This window comes from Coregonus clupeaformis, unplaced genomic scaffold (genome assembly GCF_020615455.1).
Source record: "Coregonus clupeaformis isolate EN_2021a unplaced genomic scaffold, ASM2061545v1 scaf2717, whole genome shotgun sequence".
Lineage (NCBI taxonomy): Eukaryota > Metazoa > Chordata > Actinopteri > Salmoniformes > Salmonidae > Coregonus > Coregonus clupeaformis.
Genome location: NW_025536171.1, coordinates 56,943 through 66,900, shown reverse-complemented (window position 1 = coordinate 66,900; position 9,958 = coordinate 56,943). Strand labels below are relative to the sequence as shown.

Below are 9,958 nucleotides of genomic sequence, written 5' to 3'. Positions count from 1 at the left end.
TGAATTGTAGGGGTCCAGATTTTGCAGCGCTTTCAAAACATCAGCTGTCTGAATTTGTGTGAAGGAGAAGCGGGGGGGGCATAGGCAAGTTGCAGCAGAGGGTGCAGAGTTGGTGGCCGGGTTAGTGGTAGCCAGATGGAAAGAACTTACTTTATTGGATGCTAGCATGCTAGTTAGCTATGGCATCATAGTTAGCTAGCTGAATAAAGTAAGTTGAGTCTATTCCTTGAAACATTGAACCGCTGTAGTTTGCAACAATTCTAATTTCTAAAGTGGAAGTTGGGAGAGTTTTATTCGGGTGTTTCAGTGAAACAATTATAGTTTCTGAGGTGGAAGTTGGGAGAGTTATATTTGGGAGTTGTGGTAAGGGAGGCCCTACTCTCTCCTTTCCCAGATGTTTAGTTCATTTCATTCCGATCTCCTCTGCATTATTGTAGCCATTTGCTACAGCCTGTCAACTATGCCTCTGCCTATCCCTGTTCTCTCCTCTCCGCACAGGCTACACAAACGCCTCACACCGCGTGGCTGCTGCCTCTCTAACCTGGTGGTCCCTGCACGCACCACACACCTGGAGTTCCAGGTCTCAGGCAGCCTCTGGAACTGCCGTTCTGCTGCCAACAAGGCTGACTTCATCCCAGCCTATGCTACCCTCCAGTCCCTCGACTTCCTGGCGCTGACGGAAACATGGATTACCACTGAAAACACTGCTACTCCTACTGCTCTCTCCTCGTCTGACCATGTGTTCTCGCATACCCCGAGAGCATCTGGTCAGAGGGGTGGTGGCACAGGAATCCTCATCTCTCCCAAGTGGACATTCTCAATTTTTCCCCTAACCCATCTGTCTATCTCCTCATTTGAATTCCATGCTGTCACAGTCACTAGCCCATTTAAGCTTAATATCCTTGTCATCTATCGCCCTCCAGGTTCCCTTGGAGAGTTCATCAATGAGCTCGACGCCTTGATAAGTTCCTTTCCTGAGGATGGCTCACCCCTCACAGTTTTGGGGGATTTCAACCTCCCTACATCTACATTTGACTCATTTCTCTCTGCCTCCTTCTTTCCACTCCTCACCTCTTTTGACCTCACCCTCTCACCGTCCCCCCCTACTCACAAGGCAGGCAATACGCTTGACCTCATCTTTACTAGATGCTGCTCTTCTACTAATCTCACTGCAACTCCCCTCCATGTCTCCGACCACTACTTTGTATCCTTTTCTCTCTCGCTCTCCTCCAACACTACTCACTCTGCCCCTACACAGATGGTAATGCGCCGCCGCAACCTTCGCTCTCTCTCTCCCACTACTCTCTACTCTTCCATCCTATCATCTCTTCCCTCTGCTCAATCCTTCTCCCTCCAATCTCCTGATTCTGCCTCCTCAACCCTCCTCTCCTCCCTTTCTGCATCCTTTGACTCTCTGTGTCCCCTATCCTCCCGGCCGGCTCGGTCCTCCCCTCCAGCTCCGTGGCTTGATGACTCATTGCGAGCTCACAGAACAGAGCTCCGGGCAGCTGAGCGGAAATGGAAGAAAACTAGACTCCCTACCCCCTCCCTTTGCCCTTCCCTCCCTCTCTGTGGATGACTTCGTCAACCACTTTGAAAAGAAGGTTGACGACATCCGATCCTCGTTTGTTAAGTCTAATGACACTGCTGGTCCTGCTCACACTGCCCTACCCTATGCTTTGACTTCTTTCTCCCCTCTCTCTCCAGATAAAATCTCGCGACTTGTGACTGCAGGCCGCCCAACAACCTGCCCGCTTGACCCCATCCCCTCCTCTCTTCTCCAGACCATCTCCGGTGACCTTCTCCCCTACCTCACCTCGCTGATCAACTCATCCTTGACCGCTGGCTATGTCCCTTCCGTCTTCAAGAGAGCGAGAGTTGCACCCCTTCTCAAAAAAACCAACACTTGATCCCTCTGATGTCAACAACTACAGACCAGTATCCCTTCTTTCTTTTCTTTCCAAAACTATTGAGCGTGCCGTCTTTAGCCAACTCTCTTGCTATCTCTCTCAGAATGACCTTCTTGACCCAAACCAGTCAGGTTTCAGGACTGGTCATTCAACTGAGACTGCTCTTCTCTGTGTCACGGAGGCTCTCCGCACTGCTAAAGCTAACTCTCTCTCCTCTGCTCTTGTCCTTCTAGACCTGTCTGCTGCCTTTGATACTGTGAACCATCAGATCCTCCTCTCCACCCTCTCCGAGCTGGGCATCTCCGGCGCGGCTCACTCTTGGATTGCGTCCTACCTGACCGGTCGCTCCTACCAAGTGGCGTGGCGAGAAGCTGTCTCCGCACCACGTGCTCTCACCACTGGTGTCCCCCAGGGCTCAGTTCTAGGCCCTCTCCTATTCTCGCTATACACCAAGTCACTTGGCTCTGTCATATCCTCACATGGCCTCTCCTATCATTGCTACGCTGACGATACACAACTAATCTTCTCCTTTCCCCCTTCTGATAACCAGGTGGCGAATCGCATCTCTGCATGTCTGGCAGACATATCAGTATGGATGACGGATCACCACCTCAAGCTGAACCTTGGCAAGACGGAGCTGCTCTTCCTCCCGGGGAAGGACTGCCCGTTCCATGATCTCGCCATCACGGTTGACAACTCCGTTGTGTCCTCCTCCCAGAGTGCGAAGAGCCTTGGCGTGACCCTGGACAACACCGTGTCGTTATCCGCTAACATCAAGGCGGTGACCCGATCCTGCAGGTTCATGCTCTACAACATTCGGAGAGTACGACCCTGCCTTACACAGGAAGCGGCACAGGACCTAATCCAGGCACTTGTCATCTCCCGTCTGGATTACTGCAACTCGCTGTTGGCTGGGCTCCCTGCCTGTGCCATTAAACCCCTACAACTCATCCAGAATGCCGCTGCCCGTCTGGTGTTCAACCTTCCCAAGTTCTCTCACGTCACCCCGCTCCTCCACACACTCCACTGGCTTCCAGTTGAAGCTCGCATCTGTTACAAGACCATGGTGCTTGCCTATGGAGCTGTGAGGGGAACGGCACCTCCGTACCTTCAGGCTCTGATCAGTCCCTACACCCAAACGAGGGCATTGCGTTCATCCACCTCTGGCCTGCTGGCTCCCCTTCCTCTGCGGAAGCATAGTTCCCGCTCAGCCCAGTCAAAACTGTTCGCTGCTCTGGCACCCCAATGGTGGAACAAGCTCCCTCACGGCGCCAGGACGGCGGAGTCGCTCACCACCTTCCGGAGACATTTGAAACCCCACCTCTTTAAGGAATACCTGGGATAGGATAAAGTAATCCTTCTACCCCCCCTAAAAAAATTTAAAAAAATAAAAAAAATTGTAAAGTGGTTATCCCACTGGCTATAGGGTGAATGCACCAATTTGTAAGTCGCTCTGGATAAGAGCGTCTGCTAAATGATGTAAATGTGAATGTGAATGTGTATTTCCAGAAAGCCTTCTAGCTAACATCACACCTTATTTATCTTGAAAACCCAGCTACACAGATATAGAGTCATGCTAGAAATAAACTACAATGGTAGCTACAAGGCTTTTAAGAAACTCACTCCAGTTCATTTAGCAGACATTTAGCAGACTAAGCGTATTGCAACGCTTCACTGGATCAATCTGAAACTTTGCATACACACTGCTGCCATCTAGTGGCCAACATCTAAATTGCGCCTAAACAGCATTATTATATTGTGGCCTTTCTCTTGCATTTCAAAGATGATGGAACAAAAGAATATATAGAAAACACATGATTTTTTGTTTGTATTATCTTTTCCCAGATCTAATGTGTTATATTCTCCTACATTCATTTCACATTTTCACAAACTTAAAAGTGTTTCCTTTAAAATGGTATCAAGAATATGCATATCCTTGCTTCAGGTCCTGAGCTACAGGCATTTAGATTTGGGTATGTCATTTTAGGCAAAAGAAAGTGTATGATCCTTAAGAGGTTAATGATATATACCCATTTGATTCTTGAAGAATATAATTATAAATGCCTCATGATCTTAATTCAACTGTCATATGTACCCCATCAGAACCCAAAATAGAAGCTTGTTTTACTCCAATGTGTGTAAACAATGTAAATGTAATGAAAACAACATTGTATAACCTTAAAACATGGTTAAAACTGTAATTTTGATATCATGGATGGCCAGCTCTGTCTGAATTTGAGAGTGGTTATATTTCTCCAGGCCCATCCCTTAGTTTTTTACCAAAAGAGAGGTGGGGTGTCCGCTTTGTTATTGTTTCAATTAAGGATTCTAGCTTTAAAAGGTCTCGGTATAATGTTTTCTCCAATACATTCTGAGAACATTAAAAGGGATTCAATTTATACTGTACCTTCCAGCTTTTTTGCTTTGATAACAGGTTTTGCTCTTTAAAGTTGTTCTCACCTGACTGTCTCCATGTTGATTATGTTGTTAAGGCTGATGCAGACGGGTTTTACGTGGGCGATGATTATGGATATTTCCACTGGAATGAAGAACATGGCCATTGGGGTAAGCATTTCACACCTCTGTTGGGTCTTGGTTTAATCATTGTATTACCATTCCTTTATGGAAATGAGAGGATCAAGCTTCTGCTCTCATTCTTTTTACAGAGAGGTGGACCCTAAACAACAACGAGTACAACTATGAGTATGCGTACAAGTATGACCAGGATCAACCTGGTCAAGGGGCCAAATGGGAAATAGAGGCTGGTTCTTCTCAGATTGTCGATGCTCCTGCCCATCTCCCCCTCCCTACTTCCTCTGATCTCCCTCAGCAGAGCCCACAGGAGCAGCCTGGATTCCTCGCAGCATCCCCTTGGCCTCTTGCAAAGTAAGCACTTTGTTCGTTAACACAGCATTGACATCTGCACAGCTACACAATCCACCAGATACATTCATTTTGGGATTTGGAGTGCTATGATTACACTGCCTTTACAGTGAAGTTGATTGAGATGTTGGACCAATGTAATGGAGTTTCAGATTACCTGGATTACCCAGAGTACCTAGATTGAGTTCAGATCTGAAATATAAAGACTGTTTCGTATCCACGGTATGAAGCCTCTTTCCACACATTCTAAACAACCTGGTGTGTTTCCTCTCCTGTAGCGTTGGGACTCTTGAGGAGATGATTGAGATTGCATGGCAGAAGTGTCAGGAGTACCAATCTAAGTTCTTCATGTGGTATTGTGTTACCCTGTTGTGCACACAGAGTAGGGCACAGGTACGTTTATTCGTTGGATGAGACAGCAGAGTTAGAATGAATGATGAGGGAGGGGATGATTATTATGGTTTGCATATTCATAAGTAAGCAAACAGATATGTTTTAGGCCATGCGTCTATTACATTGTAATTGATTATATGTTGTTTCTGGACTAAACTTCTCTTTCTATACCACTATCTATAGCCCATCTCTCCACCAGTGAAGCCCATCGTGGCTGAGCTAACCATCTCTCCACCAGTGAAGCCCATCGTGGCTGAGCTGCCCATCTCTCCACCAGTGAAGCCCATCATGGTTGAGCTTCCCATCTCTCCACCAGTGAAGCCCATTGTGGTTGAGCTGCCCATCTCTCCACCAGTGAAGCCCATCGTGGCTGAGCTGCACATCTCTCCACCAGTGAAGCCCATCATGGTTGAGCTTCCCATCTCTCCACCAGTGAAGCCCATCGTGGCTGAGCTGCACATCTCTCCACCAGTGAAGCCCATCATGGTTGAGCTTCCCATCTCTCCACCAGTGAAGCCCATCGTGGCTGAGCTGCCCATCTCTCCACCAGTGAAGCCCATCGTGGCTGAGCTGCCCATCTCTCCACTAGTGAAGCCTGTCATATTTGAGCTTCCCATCTCTCCACCAGTGAAGCCCATCGTGGCTGAGCTGCCCATCTCTCCACCAGTGAAGCCTGTCATGGTTGAACTTCCCATCTCTCCACCAGTGAAGCCCATTGTGGTTGAGCTGCCCATCTCTCCACCAGTGAAGCCCATCGTGGCTGAGCTTCCCATCTCTCCACCAGTGAAGCCCATCGTGGCTGAGCTGCCCATCTCTCCACCAGTGAAGCCCATCATGGTTGAGCTTCCCATCTCTCCACCAGTGAAGCCCATCTTGGTTGAGCTTCCCATCTCTCCACCAGTGAAGCCCATCGTGGCTGAGCTGCCCATCTCTCCACCAGTGAAGCCCATCATGGTTGAGCTTCCCATCTCTCCACCAGTGAAGCCCATTGTGGTTGAGCTGCCCATCTCTCCACCAGTGAAGCCCATCGTGGCTGAGCTGCCCATCTCTCCACCAGTGAAGCCCATCATGGTTGAGCTTCCCATCTCTCCACCAGTGAAGCCCATTGTGGTTGAGCTGCCCATCTCTCCACCAGTGAAGCCAATCATGGTTGAGCTTCCCATCTCTCCATCAGTGAAGCCCATCGAAGTTGAGCTTCCCATCTCTCCACCAGTGAAGCCAATCATGGTTGAGCTTCCCATCTCTCCACCAGTGAAGCCCGTCATGGTTGAGCTTCCCATCTCTCCACCAGTGAAGCCCATCGTAGCTGAGCTGCCCATCTCTCCACTAGTGAAGCCCGTCATGTTTGAGCTTCCCATCTCTCCACCAGTGAAGCCCATCGTGGCTGAGCTGCCCATCTCTCCAATTATGAAGCATGTCATGTTTGAGCTGAAGGGTCTGCTGAAGCAACATAAAAAAAGACAAAAAGACATGGAAACTTCAGTTCCACAGACCAAAACTACTCCACCTCCTCCCTGCCTATCGGATGATTTCCCTCCACCACAGGGTTGCCAAAGGGCCCAGAATTGGTTCGATTCACCTCCACCACAGGGTTGCCAAAGGGCCCAGAAAGTCTTCCATTCACCTCCACCACAGGGTTTCCAAAGGGCCAAGGATTTCAAATATTCAGGTTATCCAGGTACAACTACCAAAGCTGGGCCTGGAATATCAGACACTGCCCTGGCTCACATTCTCAGACCTCTCTCACCGATGTGTGTGCCGGAAGGTAAGTGACCTTTTGGATAGTAAATATCCTCTCTACTCTTGTAACAAGCCTGATTGGGCTGGTGAGCAAAATAATGTCCACCATTGACTACTCTATATCCTAACAGGGTTCAGACTTCAATTAATGTTTTTTTTCTCTAGCACAGGGTTTACATTTAGTTAACAATTGATTAAGACTCTCCTGAATTGTGTTCAGATTATGGTGAATGGGACTCTGTTGGGATCACATGTCCACCCCTGGGACTTCTACGTTTGTTGACTCTTCCCCTGGACATTTTAAGGCTTTTTTTAGGTACTACATGATTTTATCCAGCTCACCTTTTTGCCACAACAATCCAAATTAATCTATTTTAGTCAATGTAATTCTGAGGTTGATATAAGTGCACCTTTTCAACAGTAAACTATGTTTGTGGTAAGGGATGTCACTAATTTTCTCTTTCTCACATAGGCTATTTTGCCAGAAAAAAAGGATGCAGTGGAGCATAGCATACTTAGAAAAAAGTAATAAACTCAAGCATCTTGTGCTTATAATACTTCTTATAAAATCCAATGAGACAAAGTTTGCTTATGCCTGTTATTTATTCATTGTAACTACAGTAGATGTTAAACCAGCGCTCCCACACTATCAGTCCATTGGATACCAAAGATACCAAAATTATGTGTGAATCCGTAGCCAGTTTAAATGTTTGTATTTCTGTGATATTGGTAGGTTTTTCTAAGAGGAATAAACCCACACAAATAAGGTGATGGACATCCCATATCAAGATTACATTGCCCACATAATTGATGTCCTGCTTTTCCCACCATTGCATGTGAAAACATAATTTCTCTATCTCAGACACGAAAAGAGTGATTCAACCTAACACTATCAGAGTCCCATTGTTGATAGACTAACACGTGGAGGACGTGAGCTGATGCTGGCTGCTGGCACAATGTCAGATCCAGACATATCCCTTAGGAGGTGGGTGGACTTGAGCTATCATTTCATCAGCAACAGGCCTGGCTATCTCCAAGACAGATTCAATCTCATGTTATCACTTTAGCTATCTGGATTATCTCACTAATCTCGAAATCCAAAATTATATAGTAACAGGTCACTGAAAACGTGCACATAAAGAGATTAGTGGTCATCAAAGTATGTAGGTTTGCATTAGAGTAATTTCAAGTCCAGATCAAACAGTTCCTCAAAGAGAAGGACAACATGACATGGTTGACCCACATCAGAGTAACTGCATAACTCAAGGCGATGTAGAGTTTCTGAGTGGCCAAAGACATGGCAAGCTGTTGTGTTTGAAAAGGAAAGGAATCTCCGGTACACTGGTTCTCGTATGATCCACAATGTGTATAATGGATCTCAAAACTCCCCTCTGTTTTCTATATATAGCATCCATTACATTTCAATCAATCAAAGAAATACACCAAACCACTCACATAAGAATACAAGTAAAATGTATGAGCTTTTATCTGAGGATCAATTGTATATTAAGTTGGACCTGTTTCATTTAGCACAAGTGAAACCAAACTCTTATCTGTGCTCCATCCAGTTCAGTAGAAACACATTTGTTTCCATCAACAAAGGATAAATGCTTACTGCCTCATTACTCACATGGCTGCTGATGTGACCTTTCCCAGGGATTTGTACAATACACCTTTGGGCGATAACAAAACAAGGGAAAGAGGACGGGATGGTGCACCACTATCCATGCTATGGAGGTCATTGCAATGAACTGCTGCCCTGTTATAGAGTCATTAGGTAAAATTTCCCTAATCACACAACTCGTCAGCAGGATGCTATGTTTTCAGAGGCCAATGGAGGTAGAGGAATCAATCAAACGTCACATAGCCCAGCTAACCAACCTTAGTTAGGAACATGCAGAATATTTTTTTACAATTTTATTTCACCTTTATTTAACCAGGTAAGCCAGTTGAGAACAAGTTCTCATTTACAACTGCGAACTGGCCAAGATAAAGCAAAGCAGTGCGATAAAAACAACAACAGAGTTACATATGGGGTAAAACAAAACATAAAGTCAAAACTACAACAGAAAATATATATACAGTGTGTGCAAATGTAGCAAGTTATGGAGGTAAGGCAATAAATAGGCTATAGTGCAAAATAATTACAATTAGTATTAACACTGGAATGATAGATGTGCAAGAGATGATGTGCAAATAGAGATGAACGGCCCATCTCTCCAGTGGTAGCTGAGTCTCTTCAGAGATTTGACGTAGGCTACTCACTCCAAACTGTCCCTTTTCATTTGTACATCACGGTCGTATTTTAACTGCAATCAGCAATTCTCACGTTTATATGTTGTTGTTTTTTTACTTTAGCTTATTTAGTAAATATTTTCTTAACACTTATTTTCTTAAAACGTAATTGTTTGTTCAGGGCTTGTGAGCAAGCATTTCACGGTAAGGTCAGCACCTGTTGTATTCGGTGCATTTGACAAATACAATTAATAGATTTTATTTTATTTGTTTATGTCCTTTCCCAGTTTGCCCCACCACCACGGAAAAATAAGCCACTGAAGGATCTAACACAGCGACATAAAAAACCCCAGAAAGACATAGAAACTTCAGTTCCACAGGCCAGACCTACTCCACCTCCTCCCTGCCTATCGGATTATTTCCCTTCACCTACACCACAGAGATGCCAAAGGGCCCAGGATTTCTTCAATTCACCTCCACCACAGGGATGCCAATGGCCAAAGGATTTCTTCAATTCACCTCCACCACAGGGATGCCAAAGGGCACAGGATTTCTTCAATTCACCTCCACCACAGGGATGCCAAAGGGCCCAGGATTTCTTCAATTCACCTCCGCCCGAAGGGCCCAGGATTTCTTCAATTCACCTCCACCACAGAGATGCCAAAGGACCCAGGATTTCTTCCCTCCACCTCCAGTGAAGCCCATCGTGGCTGAGCTGCCCATCTCTCCACCAGTGAAGCCTGTCATGTTTGAGCTGCCCATCTCTTCACCAGTGAAACCCATCGTGGTTGAACGGC

At 46.2% G+C, this 9,958-nt stretch overlaps 2 long non-coding RNA genes across 4 annotated transcripts; both read left to right on the top strand.

The window, feature by feature from the left end:
* The first annotated feature begins 4,106 nt into the window (after nt 1-4,106).
* Nucleotides 4,107-5,444, top strand: LOC123489049. Of its 2 annotated transcripts, XR_006660394.1 has the most exons (4): nt 4,107-4,475; nt 4,577-4,796; nt 5,072-5,186; nt 5,370-5,405. It is a non-coding gene; the product is annotated as an uncharacterized LOC123489049 (long non-coding RNA). The 2 variants fall into 2 exon arrangements; XR_006660393.1 differs by having other exon boundaries at nt 5,072-5,444.
* A 1,513-nt stretch (nt 5,445-6,957) lies between these two features.
* On the top strand, nt 6,958-9,694 carry LOC123489050. Of its 2 annotated transcripts, XR_006660396.1 has the most exons (4): nt 6,958-7,242; nt 7,399-7,451; nt 7,840-7,911; nt 9,449-9,694. It is a non-coding gene; the product is annotated as an uncharacterized LOC123489050 (long non-coding RNA). The 2 variants fall into 2 exon arrangements; XR_006660395.1 differs by lacking the exon at nt 7,840-7,911.
* Nucleotides 9,695-9,958: the final 264 nt, after the last annotated feature.